The sequence below is a fragment of the Ambystoma mexicanum genome, chromosome 13 (assembly GCF_040938575.1).
Source record: "Ambystoma mexicanum isolate Mex_15411 chromosome 13, UKY_AmexF1_1, whole genome shotgun sequence".
Lineage (NCBI taxonomy): Eukaryota > Metazoa > Chordata > Amphibia > Caudata > Ambystomatidae > Ambystoma > Ambystoma mexicanum.
The window spans coordinates 541,891,269-541,902,893 of NC_090938.1; positions in this window are offsets into that span (position 1 = coordinate 541,891,269).

Sequence of the window (11,625 nt, forward strand, 5' to 3'; positions counted from 1 at the left end):
TGGGTGTGTTAGCACTGTATAAGCAACTCAAACTATAGACCTTAACAACATGTTTGCCTGCTTTCCTTTCCTGATACATTTCTATTGCCCTGCCCACGCTCTCCTTCTGCCCTTCTCGGATACCTATTTTTATGGTCGTCCTCCTCTTCCTTTTCTTTGCTCGGATATGGCCTGAGGGATGCATAACCGCTACACTACTGCGAAGAAAACAAAGGGAGAGAGGTGCTGCTGTGTCTGAGTACTGATTGGCTTGGACCGGTTTTGTAGACAGATGTCTATTAAGGCTTGTGTTTGCCAGTTGGAGACAGGGGAAAGTGTTGGAGCTTCTGCCTAGGATTCCATATTTGTAAGTGGTGTCAGAGCTCTGCCATGTAGCCAAGGGGGATCCACAAAGCGATGGAACATACAACTTGAATAAACATGTTTATTAAATGATTTGTAACAGATACACATTCTATTCTGGAGAAAACTCAAAATGTAAGATGTTGGGAATGTCTCTTAACAGCGATTCCAAGGTTCCTTTAAAGTCCACATGGTTTGGGGGGGTACTTCCTTGCCACTCGCATTCTCCCGGGTATGCACTGGAGCGTGTTCCTGTGTGCCTGTGTTGTTAGTGAGATACAGCCATATTCTTTCAGCTTGTACCTCCAGCAGGCTTTGTGATATCGCCACTATGAGTTGTAAATAGCTGTAGACAGAGCCGACTGGGTTTGGCTTCTCCGGTTTCCTCACGCCAGCATAAGAGAGCTCCATATCATCTTCTCTTATGGCCCTGTCCGTGGTCTGAAACTCCTTTCTACCCCTGCTCCGTGCCTTCCACTTGATGCCACACCCGATGCTGATTTGCCTTCCCACGATGGGTTTGACCCACTTCACATAGGGTTCTCTTTCCCGGCCCCATGCCTTTGGCCAAATATGCTCTCATGCCTTCCCGAGCTTGCTGGGTATAGCTTGGCTAGCCTCTTGCGTCTCCTCTTAATGTTCTACTCTAGTCTACTCCTGCCGATGTTTCCAACCCACCTCCTCCTTACCTCTGTCAACCTCCTCCTCCTGATGACTTAACCCAACCACCTCATCGCTCAATCTAACCTCCTCCTTCTGATGACATAACCCAAACTCCTCCTCAACTCCCAATCCACCTCTTAGGTAGATCAGTAGACGTATGCACCCTCACCTTTAGGTGCAGTTCTTGGGCAAAGGATCTCCAAACTGCCCCGAAAATGAACTCCATGCGGCTCTCACGTCATAGGGCCTCATTACGACCCAGGCAGAGGACCATGGTGCTATTAGCACCATGGTTCATGCCGGTAATTTACCGACTCCGCCATGGAGAAAGGGGGAATTACCACCCCATTACAAGGTTGGCGGGGCGATAATTCCCCCTTCCTCCAAGGCCCTTCCCCATTCCCATTTTTGCCCCGTAGGGCATAATGGGAATGGGGAAGGCGGTAATTACGGTACTGCAAATTGCGGTACCGTAATTAGCACCAAGGTCCCTTTGCGGGTCCATTCCTTAACAGCAGGTAAAACCAGCCATTAAGGTGGGAACCCGCAAAGGGACCTCGTAATCAGGCGCTAAGGGATTACTGGTACGGGTACCCTTACCGGTACCGGTAATCCCTTAGCGCCAGGGTCGTAATGAGGGCCATAGGGGGTCATTACAACCCAGGCGCTAATTGCGCCAACTTTACCACCATGGTGTAAACTATGTTTACACCATGGTGGATGGTGGATTTACCGCCCCATTCCAAGGTGAGTGGGGCGGTAAATCCCCATTTCCCATTTTCCCTTCCCATTCCCATTTTTGCCCCATAGGGCATAATGGGAGTGGGGAAGGCGCTAATTACGCCACCGTAAATTACGGTGGCGTTATTAGCATCATGGCAGGTTAGCGCCATGGATTTTAACGGCTGCTAAAAGCAGCCGTTAAAATCAGAATAGGCGTTAATGGTTAACGACGGCGTTAACCCTTAACGCCTGGGTCGTAATGAGGCCCATAGTATTTTAACATAGTTTTTGCCTCCAGATAAGGTTCGCCCTTCTCATGTCACACTTCAGGAACCCTGTGTGGTGCTCGGCCTCACGCCTCTCCTCACCTCTACACAAATTTGAAGGTGGTTTGTGCAGGGGATCCATGTCTTCAACTAGCAGCCAAGCATCCTCCACAGGCAACCAAAGGCATGTTGCTTTGTTATGTGCCTTCCTCTTCCTGCCGAATAAACAGTTTGCAGAGTTTGCCAATACTCTGCAGCGACCCAGTCCCCTGCTTGTTGTCAGAGCGGCACCCCATAGTCACAACATAGAGCGAGCTCTGTGGTCAGGACAGTAAATGCCTTTTTCTATGCTCTCCGCCTCTTATTGCAGGGTACCGGTTCCTCAAGTGCTATGCCAGGGTTGTGTGGGATCAGGCATTTCAGGAGCGAGGCAGGCCAACACTTCAGATGGCAAAGTCCCCTACTGCTGCTTCCACTGGTACAGCCACAACTTCATGAGGCCTCCTAAACATCCATACCATCTGTGGTCCCGAAGGACAACTTCTAAGTGCAGCATGGGCTAAACAACATACGAGGGCAGCTGAAGATCACAAAATAGGTAGCCATTATGTGCGCTGCTGTTACATCCGCCTCATGCCACGCGTGCACAGTGGCGTGGAGGCGCAATAAAGGACCTGATCACCGGAAGTCCGGCAGTTCGGGAGTGAGCAGGCATTGCGTGTGATGTGCATTATTGCTGCTGTGCAGCGCAACCTGCGGCCTACCCTGCATGGCGCGCATCCACCCTGATCCATGCAGGCAGCACCGGTAGACAACATCACACTGGCAATAAGGGAGCGATATTAACCCACACACTGCATTTTTGTTTCTCTCTGCTCAGAAAAACAACATGCAGAAATGTTTGCACGCACAAGGAAACGTGCAATGGCACAAGTGACAAGGAATGCCAGTCAAGACGTAGTGTAGCTACAGGCACAATTGAAAGTGCAACTCATCACTGGTACACAGCACTACGCCACAGCGAGATACCAGGGGAGAAGGAGTGGCCCCAACCACCCGTAAATTATACACACTGGTAACCACCAGTATAACAACATGGCCACAGGGTTGTCGACACCGAGGCCCAGCACACCATTGAGGCTAGCAGCATCACTGACGCCATCTGCTCCAATACATTGAAACCATGGGTATGTCACAGTTGCACTGGGCCCTTTTGACCCATACACAGGCCCGTCATCAGTGGGGCCCAGATGGATGATCTGGATACAAAAATTTGAGATGGCAATGGACTACAAAGACATGACGACACCAAGACAAATTAGATTGCACCTTCTGCTCAACGTCGCCAATGACGTGCTACACATTTTCAACTCTTTGGCAGTGGGAGATTGCGCAGATGTATATCAGTTGGCAAAAGACGCACTGACGGCCCATTTTATGACACAATTGAACCCTGATTATGAGACATTCAACTTCTGCACCACAGTGCAAACAGAAGATGAAACACTCAAAGCCTAGCACATAAGGCTCTGGTGGTTGTCACTGTCCTGCGAATTCGATGACCGAAAAGGAGGTACGGGGCCAAATTATTAATGGGATTAGCTCAGAAAAGCTGCAGAGCATAGTGTTCAGTGAAAAAGGAATCCCCTGGCAAGGATACTAGAGTATGGACGCCAGGGGGAGCTATAGCACGCAAGAGCAGCGCAAATGGGTACCACCCTGTAAAAATTACAACTGGCCCCAACAACGATAACAGTATCACAAGTTACAAACTGCCAAGCACCCGGGGATGAAAACAATTAAACACACACTACATCACAGTGGAAACCCAAGAATCCTAGGGCCAACTGAATGCTGATGGTGTGGAAGAGCGCGACACGGAAAAATAAATTGCCCAGCACAGGGGACCACTTGCAGAGAATGCCACAGGAAGTATCATTACACACGAGTGTGTCAGTCATCATGCCCCCCACAATGCACGCAACTAGAACCGCCAAAACCATTTCCCAAGAAAAAGAAGCAAGTGGGCACACGTTTGGTGGTGACTGGAGACAACTCCTCAACAGACAATTCCGGAGACGAGCATGAAGAAGTAGCAACAGCAGTTGAATCTGGACGGACAAGGAGAAAAAGCAAGATTCACCTCGTCTCAGCATTAGAACATGGGGGAAACATGTTGAAAAGGAAAAAGAAGAGACCTAAGTGTCTCGTAAACATGCAAGGCCAGGAAACAATGATGACGATCGACCTGGAGCGTTGGTGAACGTGATGCCGCCCCAAATGTACCAACAACTGCATCCTCAGCCAGAGATCAAATGCAAAGAGACTCTACTATTTGCATATGGCAGCAAAATGCCATTGCCGGTGGTGGGGAGGTTCCGGACTGTACTAAGAAGAGGTGAAACTAAATCGAATAAAAAATGAATGTGGTAAATGCAGGCATTGAATACCTGCTCAGCTGGGGGTCAGCAGAGGAATTAGGACTCATAACATTCATCTGCAACTTCACTGACTCCGTGGACATCAACAAGCTACTCGCAAAACATCCTGGTCTCCTCCAGGACATACGATGTCTGAAAGGAAAACTGATTAAACTACACATTGATACTACAGTTCAGCCCCGAGCGGTATGTCACCGGAGAACTCTGTTCCACATGCGAGACCTAGTGGCAAAAGAACTCCAGGAACTAGAGAAGGCTGACATCATCAAGCTAGTGTCCGGACCAACACCATGGGTGTCCCCAATGTTTGTCACGATGAAGCCTAAACAAGCAGGAAAAGTGGGAATCTGCATAGACATGCGCCTACCCAATGTGGCCATAAAAAGAGAATGCCACATCAACCCGACGTTGGATGAAATAAAAACGGACCTCACAGGGCCTCAAGTTTTCTCAAAGCTGGACCTCAATGCTGGTTACCACCAGTTGAAGCTACACCATGATTCAAGATACATCACTACTTTTTCCACTCATTCAGGCCTGAGAAGATATAAGAGACTAAGCTTTGCAATATTGTCTGCTGCAGAGGTGTTCCAACAAGCTATCCAAGAAATCATTCAAGGAATACCTGGAGTACTGAACGTCAGTGATGACATCCTTGTCCGTTCCAGCGACAGAGAGGAACAGATACAGAGACTAGAAATCATGCTCAACATGTTAGAGGCAGCCTGACTCACAATCCACTGCGATAAGTGTGAATTCTTAAAGGAGGAAATAACATTCTTTGGATATGTTTTCAACGGCTATGGGTTGTCTGCTGACCCCCTCAAGATGGCAGACATAAAAGGGGCTTCCCCGCCCACCACACAGACATAAGTGCACCATTTTCTGGGCATAGCTCCATACTGTGGCAGGTGTATCCCCAACCTTGCAACCATGTCAGAATCATTGAGAGAACTTGAGAAGGAGGCCATTGCTGTCCTATGGGGATGTAGACATTTTCACATCTATATATATAGGCGGCAGTTCAAGGCCTACACTGACCACAAGCCTTTATTTCCCATATTCACAGGTTCCTCATCACACCTGCCAGCCAGAATCGGGAGATGGTTGCTACACCTCCTACAGTACGAGTTCGAACTATAATACCAAGCAGGAACCGACAATCCGGTGGATTTCTTATCCAGGCATCCAAGAGCCACGACACTTCGCAAGGTGTATGAGTCAAAAGAGACTGAAGAACTCATTTCAGGTAGAAAGAGGAGTACGTCAGGGCTGTCTGGGCACCCCCTTATTCTTCAATTTGTACCTCGCTAACATGGGAGAGGCACTGGAAGAATCAGCACTAGCCAGCCCCAAAATTAATGGGTGTAAGATCCACTGGCTTGCTTACGCTGATGACATAGTCCTTCTAGATAAGACCCCGATAGGGTTACAGTGCCTTTTGGACAGATTGGAGACCTATGCAAAGGACAACAATCTTGCGATTAATCCAAAGAAATCGAGGATTGTTGTCTTCAAACATCCACTTAAGAAGATAAAGTTTAAAGATTGGAAACTTGGGCGACAGGGCAGAAGAGCTAACCTGTCTGGGCTACAAGGTCTATGATGCACCAGTTTGAACAAGATGTACAACTAAAAATCTCACAACTAGTCCCTCAAATGAAAAAGATCTCATTAAAATTTTGCAAGTTTTCACTCATGCCCTTAATCAAATTCTACATTGCCAAAGCAGTCCCAGTAATCCTTCATAGGTTAGAAGCAAAAACATGTCTATGGAACGTAGATTGGCAAAGGTTGGAGGGGCTAGTCTGGAAGAGAGTACTGTGCCTTCCATCGAGCCTTCCAATGTCCACTCTCAGATTCGAACTGGGCGTAAAATCACTCAAAGCCCAGGCTAATCTCCCTACATCGACTAATATTCACTGCTCAGAAGAATACCCTGTATTTTGATATCAAAGACCATCTTGAAGCAAATAAATCGAAAACTCTTTCTAATTTGGAAGAAAGAACTCTGTATGGCTTGGAAAAAGCAGGAACTGATTTAGAGACGCTTATATCCAATCATTTAAATTCAAAAAAGCTTATAGAAGAAACAGATTGGATATTGACAATTGATAAAATGCAATCCCACACCCCAGAAAATCTCTTCCTAAAAGCAGGGAACTTTGACCCAATATCTTCTAAAATTCCAAGATTAGAGGATCAGAATTAACTTACTAAGAATTATGCTTAATATAGCATATACAGGAGAGATTCTCTCAATCAGGGGAAAAAGGGAAGAGGCAATTGCTTTATGCAATATCTGCAAAACACCCTCCAACCAGTCGCTGAATCATCTATTGTTCGACTGCGAAGGGACCTGGCCCGTGAGACTCTTATTCTTTGCAAGATTCAGAGTCGGTGGGGAAGACCACATTGCAGACCTGTTCTGGAACATATTAATTTCTAGACATTCAAGCTCTCCAACAATAGCTGTAGTGAAAGTCCTTGAGGAATTTGACATTGTGACAAACAAGAAGATCCTAAAGGCTTCCTAGGAAAACTGGTACCTCTAGGAAATTCACTAACAGTGGAACAACAATAAGAAGGACTAATATATTTGCATTTGCATTAGTTTTTGTATATAATAGGTTTGCTCTTTTTATATGATTTTATTTCTATACGATTCCAGGACGAAATTATAAACCATGAAGAGTTTATTATCTTAATTTTGCTCTTTAGGCATAGCGCTGGATAGCTATGCCTATTGCTTGGAAAAGGAAGTCCTTTTCTGGTAAAAACATTTTTTTTTTAAATAGTCTTTTCTTTTCTTTGTTTTATCATTGAGCGGTTTTAAATTGAAATTTTAATCAGAAGTTTTGTGAAAGGTTTTCATTTAACCAAATACAAATAAAAAAAGAACTCATTTGTCAGATCCTCAACACAATGAAGCCCAGGGCCGTCAGTATCGCCGACATCCTGGAGGACACACAAACAGACCTGTGCTGTGACATTGTGAAGAACAAGATAATAGCAGGAGAATGGAAGTCATTCCTCCGTCACAGGTTCAATCGCATGCAAGCGGCCAAGGATTTCCTCACAGGGATGTTCCCAGTCCTCCAAGAACTGTCGGTCACCAGCGAGGGACTAATCCTGAGGGGCACGCGCATAGTCATCCCCATCAGTATACAAGGCAGGATCGTCACATTGGCCAACTAAGGACACCAAGGCATGGTCAGAACCAAAGCCAGGATACAACACTGTGTATGGTTTCCCCAGATCAATGCCTAAGTAGAAGAAACCATCACATCATGCCACCCATGCCAAGTGATGGGAGCACGGCCGAGTCCGGAACCAATTCAGTCGGCAGAACAAGGGACATCACGGTGGGAAGCTATCGGCATCATTTTCTGCACGGTACAGGAAGGCATGTACCTATTTGTATCTATCGACGACTATTCTGATTCCCTGAGGTGGAAATACTATCGTCAACAGTAGCAGACACAGTGATTCCAGCACTAGAAAAGATATTTGCCACACATGGACTGCCAAAGTATGTCAAAAGCGACAATGGACCACTGTTCCAAGGGAGAGCATTAAGAAAATACATGGACGACCTGCACATCCGCCACCACCACATTACACCCAGGTGGCCCCAAGCCAACGGAGACGTGGAACGATTCACGAGAACACTGAACATGGTTCTCTGCATATCCAGCGCCCAGAGACAAATCGACCTATACCGATTTCTACAAAACTACAGGGTAACCCCTCACAGCTCAATGAACACACCCCCAGCACGCCTCATGTATGGAACAGTGATCAACTCATCAAGAACACATCAGCACAGCAGGAAGGCAGATGATCTTGACAGAGAATGCACACAAGCCAAGCGAGTAGCAGCAAATAGACACATGAGCCATAGATGGAATGCAAGAGAATCCAGGCACAAGGTGGGCGACCAAGTGCTATTGTTGACGAACCCCACCAAGTCGAAGCTAGAAACCCGTTATGACCACATACCTTGGAGGGTAATCAAGTGAGAAGGAACGATGGTAACAGCGAGCCAGGGGCAAGAGACCATTGCAAGAAATGCTTCATAGTTCAAGAGGGTGCCAAATGAGACGTGGACTGAAGGACAGAACCAGCAGCAAGAGGAAGGTGACTACACGTCGTACACCCAGAGACGAAGGACCGAAGTAGACGATGTGTAAGTCTGTGGCCACTGTGAACTGTGGGAGAGTGACAGAGGGCCTACCAGTCCTGAGGGTGAGCCGGAAGGGGGAGGAGAGACAGAGACTATGCCTCAGTAGCGGCCCAGTGTGTAGAACCTGAGTGCGGCCCTGTGGGAGCTGGGAAAACTGAGAGACTATGGGGGTCATGCTGAGTTGGGTGGTAAGGGAAAAATGATGCCGGTAAAGGACTACCGGCATCGTTTCCCGTTACGGCCCATTCTGACCCACCAGACCGTTATTTACGGCGTCGTAAAGTACGATGCCGTAAATAGTGGTTTAGTGGCGCACGCCCGACACGCCATGCCGTAATTAGCGGCATGGCGTAAACCGGAGCCGATCCCAAGTAAAGCGCACATGGAAAAAACGGCCTCCACAAGACCGCAAAGTACCTTACCGCCATGGAGTAAATACCGGTATCGCTGAGAAGGTGTTAAGGACCCTGAGCAGTGTTTCCAAGAGGAACAGGTGGACTCAATCAGCACAGGTGGAGGCAATGGAGTCTGGCACAGCACAAAAGGAGCACACCCACACACCACACCCCCTCCCACACCAAGATGATACCAATTGTAGCAGCATTCCTGGAGCTGGAGGCCCTGCTTGCAAGGCAGAAACTACAACAACCATAACCCCCACCACAGAGGATACACAGGAGGAGAAGGAGGGTGAGACAGGCCCAGCATGCCCTACCGGTGCAGCCACCATTACCACGCCGGCAGCCCCCAATCCCCCGCATCAGAGCCACCCCCTTCAACCTCACACCAGAGCAGATCCACACCCTGTACCGGGTTGACTGGGACACCATTACCAGCATAGTGGACATGATATAGTGAGCCGCATAGAAATCCGCACTGCCATCCCCCCTCTACTGAAGGTAGTGTCTGTGCTCCACTTCCTTGCCACAGGCAGCTACCAGCATACAGTGGGGCACATGCATGGCATTTCACAGCACATATTTTCACGGATACTCAAACAAGTGCTGGATGCCCTCCTCACCCACACAAGGGAATACATATCCCTACCCTTTACTCCCCAGGAGATATATGACACCAAAGCTGCCTTCCATGCACTGGCAGGCATGCCAAATTGCATAGGTGCCATCAACTGCACCCACGTGGAATTAGTGGTCCCGCATGCCATGGAGGTGCCATATCGCAACCGCAAGCAATACCACTCCATCTACGTCCAGATGGTGTGTAATGCCAGTAAATCCATCACACATTGCAATGCCCGATACCCCGGATCAACTCATGACTCCTTGGTCCTGCGGAACTCAACAATACCACGCTACATGGAGCAACATGCCGGACGACGTGCCTGGCTGCTTGATGAGTAACATGAATGGGCCATGGCAGTGCATTGGGGCTGTGAGTAGGTCGCCTGCATGCTCCACCTGGGTGGGAAAAGGGGGGGGATGCATACTCCACCTGGGTGGGAAAGGGGGGGATGCATACTCATCCCAGTAGTCATCTGCGGCCATGTAAGACTAGTACAATTCTCCACCATGAATGCACACACAATGACCTCCTTTCCACTTCCATGCAGGTGATGCTGGCTACCCTCTAAAGCCGTGGCTCATGACCCCGGTCCGCAACCCACAGAACAGGCAAGAGGAGGACTACAATAGATCCCATACCCGTACACGGGTGTTGATAGAGCAGACCTTCGGCCTGTTGAAGGCACGATTTCGTTGCCTCAGCCAGTCTGGTGGGGCACTCATCTACAGCCACGAGAAGGTGTCCAAGATCACCATGGCATGTGTAATGCTACACATTATGTGCATCCGTCGGAACGTGCCACTGCCCCCTGACGTGGAACTGCTACCACCAGATGATGTTGAGGGGGAGGAGGAAGGAATGGCATGACAGCAGCACGGTGCCGATGCACAGGAGGGACGTTCAGTGCGTCAATCATTGATTGGACAATATTTCTGACTCACAAGTCAGCTGAGGGTGTGAGGGTGAGAGGACATTGGGCACTGGGTGTGGGGATACATGTACACCATGCAATGTGCGACATTAAAAGACACAAGCAAAATGAGCAATGTCCACTCTGTTTTTTGGGAATGAACAACCAGTGTATTCAACATTTATGTAGGAATGTGTACAACAAAACCACCACCCTCACTCCCCTCCCCCTCCCCCCCATCTCCCACACACACCCTCACCCCCCTCCCCCCAACTCCCACACACACCCTTACCCCCCTCCCCCCCAACTCCCACACACACCCTCACCCCCCTCCCCCTCCCCCCCAACTCCCACACACACCTTCCCCCCCTCCCCCTCCCCCCACAACAACCCCACAATAGTCCCATCAGTGCAACATAGGCCACATGTGTGTGGCAGTATGGTCATTGTGTACTTCCAGAGCCAGGGGTAGCCATGTTCTGGCGGCGGAGTGTGCGCATTGACCGACGGACAGGGCTGGTCTGCGTGGAGGATCACTGTGAGGGTGGGTACTCCCACTGGGGCTGTGGTCTGGGGGTGCTGCCTCCAGGGCATCAGCGATCCGGCCCAGCACCTCACAGAGCCGGTTTGTGTTGGCAGTGATGACTTCACCCAGGGCCTGCAGGTCATTGTGGCACTCCGACCTGGATTCACGGTTGTCCCGGATAAAGTCCTCAATCAGGCCCGTGAGGCGCTGGGAGTGCAATCCATCCATGGCCGGAGTGGCAGATGTGCTCGGCAGCCGTGGTGTTGAGCCTGCTGCCCTTTCGGGGCTTTCTGCAGGGGAGGTGGATCCAGGACTGGCAGGTGGTGCTCCTTGGCCTGTGAGGCCTGGGGTGTCACTCTCCCCGGAGTCGCTGTGTGCAACTTGACTGTAGGATGGGGTGTCTGGGCTGTGTACAATGTCATAGGGCTCCTCCACGTCGGATACAGGAACTGATGTTGGGCTATCAGGCTCCTCGAGGAGGCACATGGCAGCATTCTCCCCTGCCACACTGGACTCCTCTGAGTGCACCGTGGGGCATGTCTCCG